Below are 12,337 nucleotides of genomic sequence, written 5' to 3' on the forward strand. Positions count from 1 at the left end.
ATTTTCGATCAAAATTGATTCGATTGAGTCTTTTATAGAGCACTAAGTATTTGAGCCCGAAGCATATTTGAGCATATTGATTGTATTGTGGAGTTCAAAGTCTACTTGAGTCGACCTATTCATCCAAGTCGACTTCAAGCTCTACAAAATGCTCAATATGCTCAAATATGCTTCAAGCTCAAATACTCAATGCTCTATAAAAGACTCAATCAAATCGAATTTCATGCAAAAATCCAGACTTTCCGTACCAAAAGTATCGATATTTGTCAAATATACCAAAAATACAATATAGACTCATTTCTTCCACATGCTGTTAAAAACAACAGCAAACTTTAATTCTAGAAATCAATTCAGTCACGTTCTCACCGCAGTCATGTGCTGCTGAGGAAAATGAACATAATTGCTATGATCTCCTAATGGATTTACTCTAAAAAAAAATTCTGTAATAAAAACAATAAAAGGAAAAACTTTTCTATTTGTTTCAATTTTTCAGCGGCAAGTAAACAACCGTATATGTACATAAATGTATGTTTAACTTACAAATGTAAACATTCTCGATCCAGCACGGAGGAATCCATTTTCTCTTCTTTTTACTTTCAATGTTATGTTAAAAAAAAAAGTCGAAATCACAAAAAAAAAAGTTTGTTAGATGAACTCAAACATATCTTTTTCAGAACAGATTCATCAAAATTGTAAATTGAGAGAGAAGGAAGGAAGAAAAATGTACCGAGCAGATAGACATTTAGTACAAACATTCGATAAAAAACAAGTTCAGTTTATCTTTTTTTATTTTATATATTTTTCTTCAACTTCATTCACATAATGCATTTTTAATTTATTTTTATGATGGAGAAAAACGAAATATAAGAAGGAATAAAATTGTGATTTTTCCAAGTCTGGAAATACGAGAATTTGTGATACTCATATGAGAGGGAATGTATGTTTTTATTATGTAATAAAATTATCTTTAATGTGCGATTCATGTAACAAACTGAAACAAATATAATGAAATTAAGGTTGAGGGTGGGGGGTATATGAACTTCTTGGTTGTCTTTAATATTGTTGTGAATTTTTTTGATATCATAAGGAAATTGAAGATGATTTGTTCTGTATGGATTCTGAGTTTTTGATACAAATTAGTAAATCTTTAGAGAATTGAACCAACCTAATAAGTTAATGACTTATTTTTCTTAAGAATTGTTACATCACCGTATTAAAGGTAAAACGCGAAGTAGATCTGACTGCTCTATGACGACTCATTTCGATCCAATTTTATGGCATGCAGAATGCGGATCACTGCATTGTGACGTTCAGGTGCACATATTATCAAAAGAGTTGTCTATCCAGCAGACAATTGAAAACCGTATTAAGCACCTCTTATAATCAGCTTCAATGTCATCTTTTGTCAACTATTCAGTAAATTGCAGTATAATCAGGTCCGCTTCTTGTAGACTGAATATGCAACTCTCGTACCTTAAATTCGAATAATTTCATTCATGATCTATTGCCGAACATACAAGGAGCAATCATGACTATGCTTGTGATGAAGTATGCTCATGAGCACGCTCATTTTTGTGGTAAAGCTCTTTGTCGATTAAAGGTTCTTGCATCTCACGTCGCTAATTCTTGCGTCTTGTCAACATACTGTGACATTTAAGAAGTAGAACTGGATCTGAACTTCCGAAAAATCACTAAATCGGGACACGAACCCGTAAGATTGAATTTAGTATCAACATTCGTGACCCGCATCTTGTTGAATTAGCATCAGGGTTAGCACACTTGCTTCTTATACTGTTGTATATAACTAATTTTCATCAGCATGGAAGTTACTCAAATTAATTTCCGAGCTCATATTTTTTTTCACGTGAAAAGCAACGATTCCATGTAAATGAATGTCTTAAATTCATCAAAAAAATAGGCATTATCATGTTACAGTCAAATGAAGTGAAATATAATTATTTCATCTCTATCCCGCGTGTCTATCATATTTCATCCAACATAATCCAACTATTTAAAAACATCATATAGCATCAATGAAATGAGAAAAGAGAGGAAATGCTTAAGATTTACTTTCCTTTCTCCCACATCAAAATTCATTCATCACAAGTGCAACATGGGCAAACATGAGTAGCATAAAGTGTATGTTTTTGATTTTATATATTTCCATTTATGCTCATTAAAATAATTCCCGCACATCCACATTACAAATGGTTTGAAACACATTTTTTTCATTTATTTATCTTATGCGTAAAATTCACTGCCATATATATTTTTTTGTGGGGTGAGACATGCTGTCACACCAGAACAAAATAATGAATGTAATAAACAAAAAAAAACAAGAAAAAATCACACAAAAAATATTTTTTAAAATTAATTAATTAGCTTGTTTGTTTATTTTATTGCATTTTATTAATTATTTGTGTATGCTCGAACATGTGGAATATATTTTTTTATGTTAAGTGTTTGTTGATTTTAAGTGGTCGCGAGTTTATTTTTATGTTATCTAACTGATTATTACTAGATAGCTAAGTAGTAATTAGAATAAATATGCTATCCACAAACGTATTGATGTAGATTTCTCACTTACTAGAGTTCGTCCAAAAATACAGGCCTACAGTCATGAACGAACAAGTTATAGCCGGAAACTTCAGGCTTGAACATCTAAAATGCGATTTTGGACGAATCCTTCAAATTTTTCTAATAACGACAAACTTCTAATATTGAACTTGTATTTTACAATGACTTAAACTAGCTACTGACTTTCTCACAATTGGAATTATGCTGATGCGTCCAATAACTTACTACGCAACGCGAAAATTTGTTTGTGGCTTAACAAAATCTCTACCATTCTTACTCAGAGCGTTACAAAATAAATGAAGGCCCTAAACTGTGCGAGGCTTTTATGACTAGAAACATCGTTGCCGGGGAACCCTTGCCGCCTTCTGTCACTCGATAAAGTAATCAAAATCCACCGTTAATTAATTAGCGCATTTCATTCTTGATATATTGGCCTATCATGACAATAATGAAGCGCTCGCGTTGCTTGGCGCTTGTGTTTCAATCAGAATGTCAAAATTGGTCATCGTTATACAAACACCAAGATCCATAAATTGAGGTCGACTTGGTTTTTCTGTCAAAAAGTCGCCTCAAGTCGACTCGACATATAAAGTTTAAGTCTACTTCAAACTCTTCCAAAAACAATTAATCCCAGCAAAGTTCCAACTCTGCCAACACAAACCCCAACCAAAACAATCTCAGAACTTTATGCAAACTTCAGACTACTCGATTCCCAAATTAATAATTTACATTTTATTCCATAAAATTAAGATAGGAATAAAAAAGTTCTCGTACTCGCAAATCGCAATGGACATATGTACAACGTACAATATATGAAGTAAAATATCATGATAGAATTGTAAAAAAAGGAACTAAAAAATATTTTTTATCGACATTGCCACGAGAAAATAAATATTTATGTGAGTACTTGTGCACATGCAGTTAAAAAAATGTTGTTTTACATACATTATAATGAATTGTTATGCACCGAACGTGAACATAAAAATCATGTGTTATTAATTTTATTCAGTGTTCATCTATAAATAGCATCCCTGCTGCTTGATAATATGTATAAGTATGTTTACTCCCGCGATATTAGTAAGTTAATTTTTTTCTTATGTTCTTCCATTCTCTTATTCATTTATTTAGTAACATGATGAGACAGAATGTAGAATTTAAGATAGATGGATATAAAAAAATAAATATGTATGAATGCTCGTACTACATGGATATATAAGATAAATAATTCCATAGAAGAGATGAGGAAAAAAATTGACAGAATGACATGAGAAAATGACAGCTATGCCTGTTATGCTTTAAAGCGGGAGCTATGCTCGGTCAATTAATATTGTGTACAAAATTTTTTATATTTTTTCTGTTCATGCCTTGGGCACAACAAATTGTTTCGAGTGTGATTGTTTTTATTACGAAAAATGTTAGAATATTCAAGAGGAAATTTAGAATTTTTTTGGGAATAGAATGCAGCAGGCTGAATAGGAGCCGTCCACTTATTACGTAACGATTGTAAAGTAAGGGGTCATATGCCCTTCAAACAATTAATGGGAGATTTTGGTACCGATGGAGGTGGGTATGGTCAATAAAGTTGATTTCCCCCGTTACGTAATAAGTGAACGGTCCCCATAGCTGAATAAAAATATTTGGAGTTTAGTTTTAGTGATGAAAAATCAACATAAAAATTCCTGACAGCTCTCAGAAAAATGTGGAATATTTTTTAATAAATCCATTTTTGTCTTTTAATTCTAAACTGGAATGATTGGCCATTTGCGACAATTTAAGTGATTTTGAACGTTTTGATTTGCAGGAAATTTGACTGATTTTCAAGTGCCGGTGCTATAGAAAATCAATTTTGAATATCGAGGCTGCATATATTTTAATATCGAGTGCTGTTGTAGCAAAGTGAAATCTAAGGCACCGAATAATATGCAATTTACTCTAACATAGTAATGTGAGGATCTATAGTCATCTAGGTTGACAATAGATCGACAACATAGAAGTGGGTTCGATTCTCAACAACAAATTTAAGAGCTATGCATCAAATCCAGTAGTAAGCAAACTTTTTCGTTCCACGGTACACTATAGTATTAAACCTAGACCGCAAATCACGTTCATGGAATTACCAATCATTTTTGCTTCACAATGATGTGCCGTGGCACACAGGATGCCTACAACTGATCTAATCGATCATTCTTAACTTCATCGTTGATGTAAAATTTACCAATAAATTTAATAAGTTAAACCTGTCCCTAATCTCATCAATTATCTCCTTGTCCGCCACATGAGGTCTCTCAAAAATATTCCAAAAATCTTTCATAGTTTCCATAGCATGAGCAAGTTATACATCATTTGCTGGTTTTGCTTTCTTCTGTTGCCTACCATTTTTACTCAAATAATCATTCATAAAAATGATTAATCGAATTCTGAATGATTTTCAACATAAAATGATCGCATCTAAGGAATTCTAAAGGTTATCAATCCAAGACATAGAGTATGACAAGGTAGTTAGTAATGTGGACGACTAAAAATATACAGAAATAAGATATGAAGACATAAATTTGATCACTTGGGTTCCCAAAGCAAAAAGTACATAAAAATATTGTTTTTAATTGTTGGTTCCGTAGAGAATTTTACTGTCATGGTAGTTAAAGAATTTTGAGAGACAGACTTATATGTGCACAATAAATACAACATAAATCATGATGCTGTTGTTTTGAAGTAAAGAAATCATTATATAGATTAATTTCGAGAATATAGCTCCACCCGAATCTCGTGGGAATAAGGATTATTACTGTTCTGTATAGATATACTTCTGACATAAAGATATCTTTAAGCGACTATGGTTTAATATTCTTTTGTTGCTTCTCTTCTTACTTCTGCGTGTGTGTGGCTGTACAAAGGCAATAAATCAAGTGACACTTTTCGGTAATAGCTGTATAGAAATTTTTCACATTTATTATGAAAATTGCTGTTTATTTATACTTATATCTTTCATTCTTATACCTTCACATTCTTATACTTTGGAAATAAATATCAATAACCCATTACGGGATGTTACGCAAGAGGTAATTTTAATCGTACAGAGTGCCTGTAGATCTTGGTTTATGTTTAGAATTACCTTTCACCTGTTCTTTATTTTAGAATAATTTTTTAAAATTTATTTTCCTAATTTTAGTTAATCTTTCTTGTGATTTGTGGATATCTTCTTGTTTTGGAATATATTGCTGGAAGTTGTGCTCATTACTGGAATTGAAATTTGATTTATAAGGCATTTATGACGTATGAATTGCTAAAAGAAAAAAATTGGAGCGAACCGCATTTTTCAAAATAAAAATGAGTCAAAATCCATCATCACGACAACTTCGCGTCTTACCGTTAATACAGCAATGCATCTGTGCCCAAATGATCACGCAATGCAGTTCAGGTAAATCATTAATTATAGCATTTAGTCATTATTCTAAGCTACCAAGTTAAATGATAATCTAGCAACTCAATTGTACGGAGCTTATATTTCGAATACGTAAAGTTAAGCTGCTGAGATCTCGTGCCTTAGCCAAATACTTAGCTGAGAGTCAAAAACTCGAGTAGATAAGGAGTAATCTTATGAGTCTGCTGATAAAATTGAGCATTGTCAGTTATATTGATTGAGTAAAGTCATTAGAACACTAATTTAGGTAAGCATGGTCATTGCTTGTTAGGTTAAAGCATTGTTGTCGATCAAAAATGTCTAATAAATTCAAATTTTTAACAAATTTATCAACATGATAAATGATTTCCTGGAAGTGGAAAAATTGTTTTCATCTCTGAGGACAAAATAATGTGTACAGTAAATCATTGTGAGTTTTTAAGGTAAATTGCTGCTGGTTATTGACAAAAAAATCATCTTTGAATTGTCTTACGCGACAATGTTTATAAACCTACTCTCAGTTAGCCCTCAGCATTTAATGAACAATAATGCAATTAAAACAATAAACATGATATTCTTATTGGCAAACATACAGCTATTGTACCAAAGAAATTTGTATTATTAAAGCCAAAAACCAACTCAAACAGAAATTTAGTCTAATAAACTTAATTTTTATTATGTTGTACATACATAAATAGATTGAAATTAGAGTAAAGAGAGAATAAAAGAGAAATTAATGATATTACACATTGGACCCACATAAACAAATTTCCTTGAGAGGGTATTAAGTTCCTTTGGAAATTAAAAAGTTCCTTTCTTCTTTCATTTTGAAGCCTTATTCATGTTAAAACAAAGTCAAATGGAAAATATAAAGGAGAACTTTTTCGTTTTGTGTATCATGTATTGTACATGAATATATATATATTTTTGTTCCTTTACATTTCAAAACACAGAGAATGAGAGAAGCTTAATAATACTAAGATTTTATTTACGTTCAAAACTTTCTTCATATCTTTTTTTCCCAACCTTTTTTAATATCCCGAAAACCAAAAGGATTTCATTTTTTTTTTAAAGGAAGCCCATAATTAAAATTTATTTTGAATTCTATAGAATTTTCAGACATTTATTAATAGCTGTGCTTATACGTGTATTCTTTTTCGGGTCGTTCAGCTATGTAGCTGCATGTTTTGGCACTAGATGTTGAATTCGCTCTTTTATATGTAGATGATGGTCGTTTACTTATTACGCTTGCTTTTTAAGGAAGCTTGAGGGAAAGGTTCTATGATTTTGTAACAGATTAAACTAGTGTTGGTTAGCCTGTGTTGCGCTACGTAACAAATGAACGGCTACCCGGTAGGTATTTGGGGTCATTTTCTCAACGTAAACTCTCCGAGCGACAGAAATGAAGAATACTCAGCTACGGATGCTTTAAGACTCAATATAGCCAGCCTATGGTCATCCAGTTCAAAAATTCTGGAACATTCCAAGATGATTCGTAAGGTCAATGTCAGAATATCCCAAAAATTGTCACTTAATAAGCCAACGATCCCCCTTTCTTGCACGAAGAATAACTTCCTATGTTTTGCATTCATATACACTTGTCTAACAAGAGTGGTAATTATTGTAATAATCATTAATAGCAGCAGTAGCGAAACGGTTGGGTTTGTCGTCTTATCAGAATTATAAAATCAACATAATCAACATTTCTTTCATTATCGTTAACGACTTATAACACACAAAAAAAATATTATTAGAAGTAAGAAAACATTATTTTCATGCTTTGTTGGTTATGTCACAAGAAATAATTTCACTCGATGTGCTAACCGGCATTTATTAAGCGTTTGGAATCTTAAAGATATTGCCGAAAAGAATTTAAAAAAGGGAGGTGAAAATAATTTCTTTTTGTAAGCAAACCGCTTGTTAAGCGACCTTAAAAATTTGATAAAAATATGCTTCATTATTTTGGGTTCTAAGGGATAACTTCCGGTATTTTTTTGAATTATCTCTTTAGAAACTGCAATTTTATCGCTGGGGTATTAAAAAGTTTAAGATAATTTGGGATTGTTTAAGTTAAAATAAAAAAAGTTTGTTTTAATTGAAATAAAAAAAATTGCATGAGTTGAGAATTGCTTCTTGGATGTTGAAGGAAGTCAAATATTTTTGTTGTGCTTAAGGGAAATAATCAACATTTTATTAGTTTCTGTGCTATGAGAGGAGATATTGAAAATTCAAATTTTGTAGCCGAGTTTGAAGTTGACTCAGACTTTGCATTGAATAGTCAGCTCAAGGCGTTGGTGCTGAGTCAGCTCAAATCGACTCTATTCCGAACGGCAAACTACATTTTTCATAATAATAATGGGTCAGAATCCAAATTCATGGTTCCGTCAGGTCAAGGTTTATGATTGATACCGAAACTCAGCGATGCCCTAACCAACACGATGTACTTTTCGAGCATTCCGTAAAAATCAACTCTAAGTGACTTCTAGCTCTGATTAAGCCGCAACTGTTGAGAGTTCAGCTTCAAAAAATATTCATTAATGCCACAATTTCAATTACGGCTCATTTGTTATGAAATAATTAGAAGATTATTATTTTATATTCCATTTAAATGATGCAAAAAACTCATTGAATGGAAAATAATGAGCTGCTGTATTTTCGCGGATCATTATGTTTACCACTTCTTATTATTTTGAGCAAGCAATTATTTTTTTGTTTCCGAGATTTTGAATTGTCGAGATTTGAAAATTATTTTGTATGATCGATAAACAACATGTAGGAGTTACTTGCTTCAGCCTACAATTTTGTAACAGAAACTTATTATTATTTTAATGAACCTTTTTGAATTTTTTATTGTCGTCTAATTTTAAAATTTGGAGTTTTATTGATTTTAAGGGATTTTTTTTGACATTTTGTGCTTTTTAAAAGCAGAGTCGAAGTTGATTTGGAGTTTGTATGAAAATTTCAATTTTTGGCGACTTGATGTTATTTGAAATTCAAATCAACATCGAGTTCTGAACTCATAATTTGTATGAAAATGTGGATTTGAACCAACTTAACTTCATATGAAATTTGAGTTGATTTCGAGGTCTGAATTAGAACTATAAATTATATTGTTATCTAGAAAATTTAAATATATCTCAAAATTAAATTCCAACTTAATGTAATGTTGAGTAACTGTTTTGTGGGGTTTGGCCAAGAACGCAAGAAAGCCTGCAGGTTTAAAATATACCTCTTCTAAGACAGCAGACCTGTAATACATATTTGCACATTTGCCGAACTTTACTTTCTTGAACCACAATACATTTAATTGATTTTTTTCCATAATAATTCAAGCTAAGGTTCAGACACTATTCTAAAAATTGTACAATTTTACACATATGTAGTCGAGTCGATTCAAGCTAACTTTTCAATACTAAATCCGAGTCTTCTACGAGCTCTGCAATTTTAACGACTTTTCTGCTAACAAAAATTGCAAAAAATGGTGAAATTTGAAAAATTTCTACAATTTTAAATTAGACACTTATCTCAGTCACTCATCTCAGTCTTGCACCATATTAAAATATCTAGTAAATTGTAAAAATGTCTAGTATATTTCACATTGCATCTGAGTACCACGGCACTAAGATCACCTCATCACTATTTTAGTTCAAAAAGTTCAATAAAACATCTTCAACCCCTATCATAATTCAAGTCATTAAATATAAACAGTTCAACATCCTTTTCATAATAAAAATTTCAAAAAAACTTTTTCTCATATTTTACATAAATTTATAATAAAACATCATAAACTTTCCCATGTAGTAAGAATAAGAAGTCACAACTCATGCAATTTTAAAATTAATATTATCACGATTTTACCATAATTTAAACATTTTTGAGGACAAAATACTTCATGTCTAAAAAACCAGATAAAAAAAATTTACTTACATTCTTATTACACTCTGTACATTCTCATAATTTCGTGTTGACAAGAACCATTTAAACTCCTCTTAACACTTTTCACTGTGGAATTCCTTTACATTCACAAACAAAAAAAAATTAATTTTTCTTTTCTTTTAGTTGAAAAAATTCCTAACTAGTCGCTGTTATGAGAGACACGAATGGGGTTTTGTTAATTTACATTAAAGCAGACAAGAGTTGAATTTAATAAACTTTAAGTATCTTTGCTGCTCATAAAAAAAAGTTTTTTTTCCTTCTTTTGTCTACAGACACTTTTAATGCACCTCTTTTATTTTAATTCATAATCATTTTCTCTTCCTTCTTATTTTTTTGTGCAACTCACTATCCACTTCTCACTTTTTCCAGCTATGCTATATCATTAAAAAAATTCATTCACTTAAAAATGCTTCCTACTCATTAAGTAGATAGTAAAAATGAGCAAAAAAAAATATAAAACGGAAAATAAATAATGATAATCCTTGTAATGCACGAGCATGCACCGAGACTCACAGGCACCGATGCTTTTTAACTATTTTTTTTTGTGATGCTCTTTTTTTTTGTTTGTTTTAAAATCACCCTCAAAACTAAATATGGGCAATAATTTTTCATTAATTTTTTTCTTCCTCACTCCCTTGATACTTTTGGCTTTTTTCCTTATTATTTTTTTTTTTTTATTGTTGGCAAAAAGCTTAAACAGCACACTAACAGAGAGCTTGCTTGAGAGACAACTGTTAATAAATTGTTAAGACCGAAAGCACGTTCAACATATTCTACCTCTAATATTAAACTGATGTTCTGAACATCAAAATTTTTGCTGAGTCGAGCTATCACGTTTTATGTTAAGAAATTGTTGTTAAATGAGAGAAAATATATTTCATACTCATGCGTATATTCAATGTTTTCAATGTTTTTGACGTACTAGATTGTTGTTTTATTGAATGTTTTCATACAAACATTGTAAATTGTGTCTTGTGTGGAATACAAAAGAGAAGAAAATTGGAATAAGAGGCATTTTCGGTGATCCTTTCTTGTTTATACTTTATATGCACACAAAAAAATACGTCTCGTCTTGATAATATTTTATAATTCTCACTTTCCACATGATTTTCTCACACATATCACATTCGATTCCATCCTTTATCACGTACCTTGAATTTATACATTTAAGATATTCTAATTTAACCCTTTTTTTCTTTAACCATTGAGTATCTATGGATATTTATTTACATTTTTCATGTACATGAAGTATATCCTTGTACCCATCGGTACGAAAATTAAATTTGATAACATAACAAACTGGAAATAATTTCTTAAGCGGTTTGTTTGCGATGTAAAAAATGTTTATAATGAAATATAAAGAATTAGCTTTAAGCCCCGAAGCGTTCGAGTGCACTCATCACAAAAATATTAAATTTGATTACGATGTAAATTTTTACTTTCGTCAACCCCACACAGTATAATCACAAAAGTAGCAAGGAAAAAAAGGGGTTATTTATGTTGCTGTTGATTTCATATAACCCTCAGCTGTTCATTGGTTAGAAGGTATTGAAGCTTTTGAATTTTTTATCGTTAGTTGAGAACAAATTTTGTTTTCAGACTCACAAAAAATGGTAGAAAGTTGCCTCAGGGTGATGATTAGTGCGCATTTTTAACATAAATCAATCAGACATTGAAATATTGACGGGTAATTGAAAATTATGATCCTTCAATGAATGTCTACATGTCATTTACATGGAAATCATCAATATTCAGTTGTGATTATCATGTTCAGCCACTAATCCTTACTAAACCTAGCTGATATCTACAATTTATGCTGAATTTTTAATTCTAGTGGAGACAAATACAGTTTCGATTTTATGAAATACTGAGTAGCTTAGTGTTAATCCATAACCACGTTTTGCATCATCTAAATGACAATAGTAACCAAACTGTTGATCTGGCTACGCACTCGAACAGCATAACGTGATTGCTTGGACACCGCTTTGTCGTCAAATTAATGGTAACATGTGAAGTTGCCTTGGCGGCTCTGTGATGGCTGATAAGGATCTTTTTTTGATCAAAAATGCAATTTGCCGCATTTGTGCCTCTTGAGGCAGTATTGCTCAAAAGTCACGTTTTCAAATAATACCCTAGCAGCATTTTAACGGTTAATATATTCATCACTAAGTTTGAAATTTTTGACAGTTGATTGCCATCATATTTACACCAATTGAACCTTTTTCAATATGATCCTATATGATCGGAACAATTTCCCATGTTATCCAGGCGGCTGTCACATGTCGTCCATGTTGCAATTTTCATATTAATTGCCATAAAAACCATCACTTGGATGTTACCCGATCGTCACTTGACAATAATGAAAAACTTGTGCCAATTGGGTTACTTACTTACTTTCTTAGCTGTTTGAACAGATGAATTGTG

At 31.2% G+C, this 12,337-nt stretch overlaps 1 protein-coding gene across 4 annotated transcripts in view; it reads right to left on the minus strand.

Annotated features, from left to right (window-relative positions):
* The window catches only part of LOC139092789 (connectin-like), an 82,989-nt gene extending 72,303 nt beyond the window's left edge, over positions 1-10,686 (minus strand). The window contains exons 1-2 of one of the 4 annotated variants that reach the window (XM_070643339.1): positions 10,427-10,686; positions 9,905-10,282 (exon numbers count right to left, since the gene is read on the minus strand). The gene's annotated coding sequence lies outside the window, so the exon portion shown is untranslated. Of the gene's footprint in view, positions 1-9,904 lie in introns of all 4 variants that reach the window. The other 3 variants (XM_070643324.1, XM_070643346.1, XM_070643332.1) reach the window with 3 other exon arrangements.
* Between the last annotated feature and the right edge of the window lie 1,651 nt (positions 10,687-12,337).

This window comes from Chironomus tepperi, unplaced genomic scaffold, assembly GCF_022539635.2.
Source record: "Chironomus tepperi strain 1889 unplaced genomic scaffold, CSIRO-AGI_Ctep_v1 contig_16, whole genome shotgun sequence".
NCBI classification, from domain to species: Eukaryota; Metazoa; Arthropoda; class Insecta; order Diptera; family Chironomidae; genus Chironomus; species Chironomus tepperi.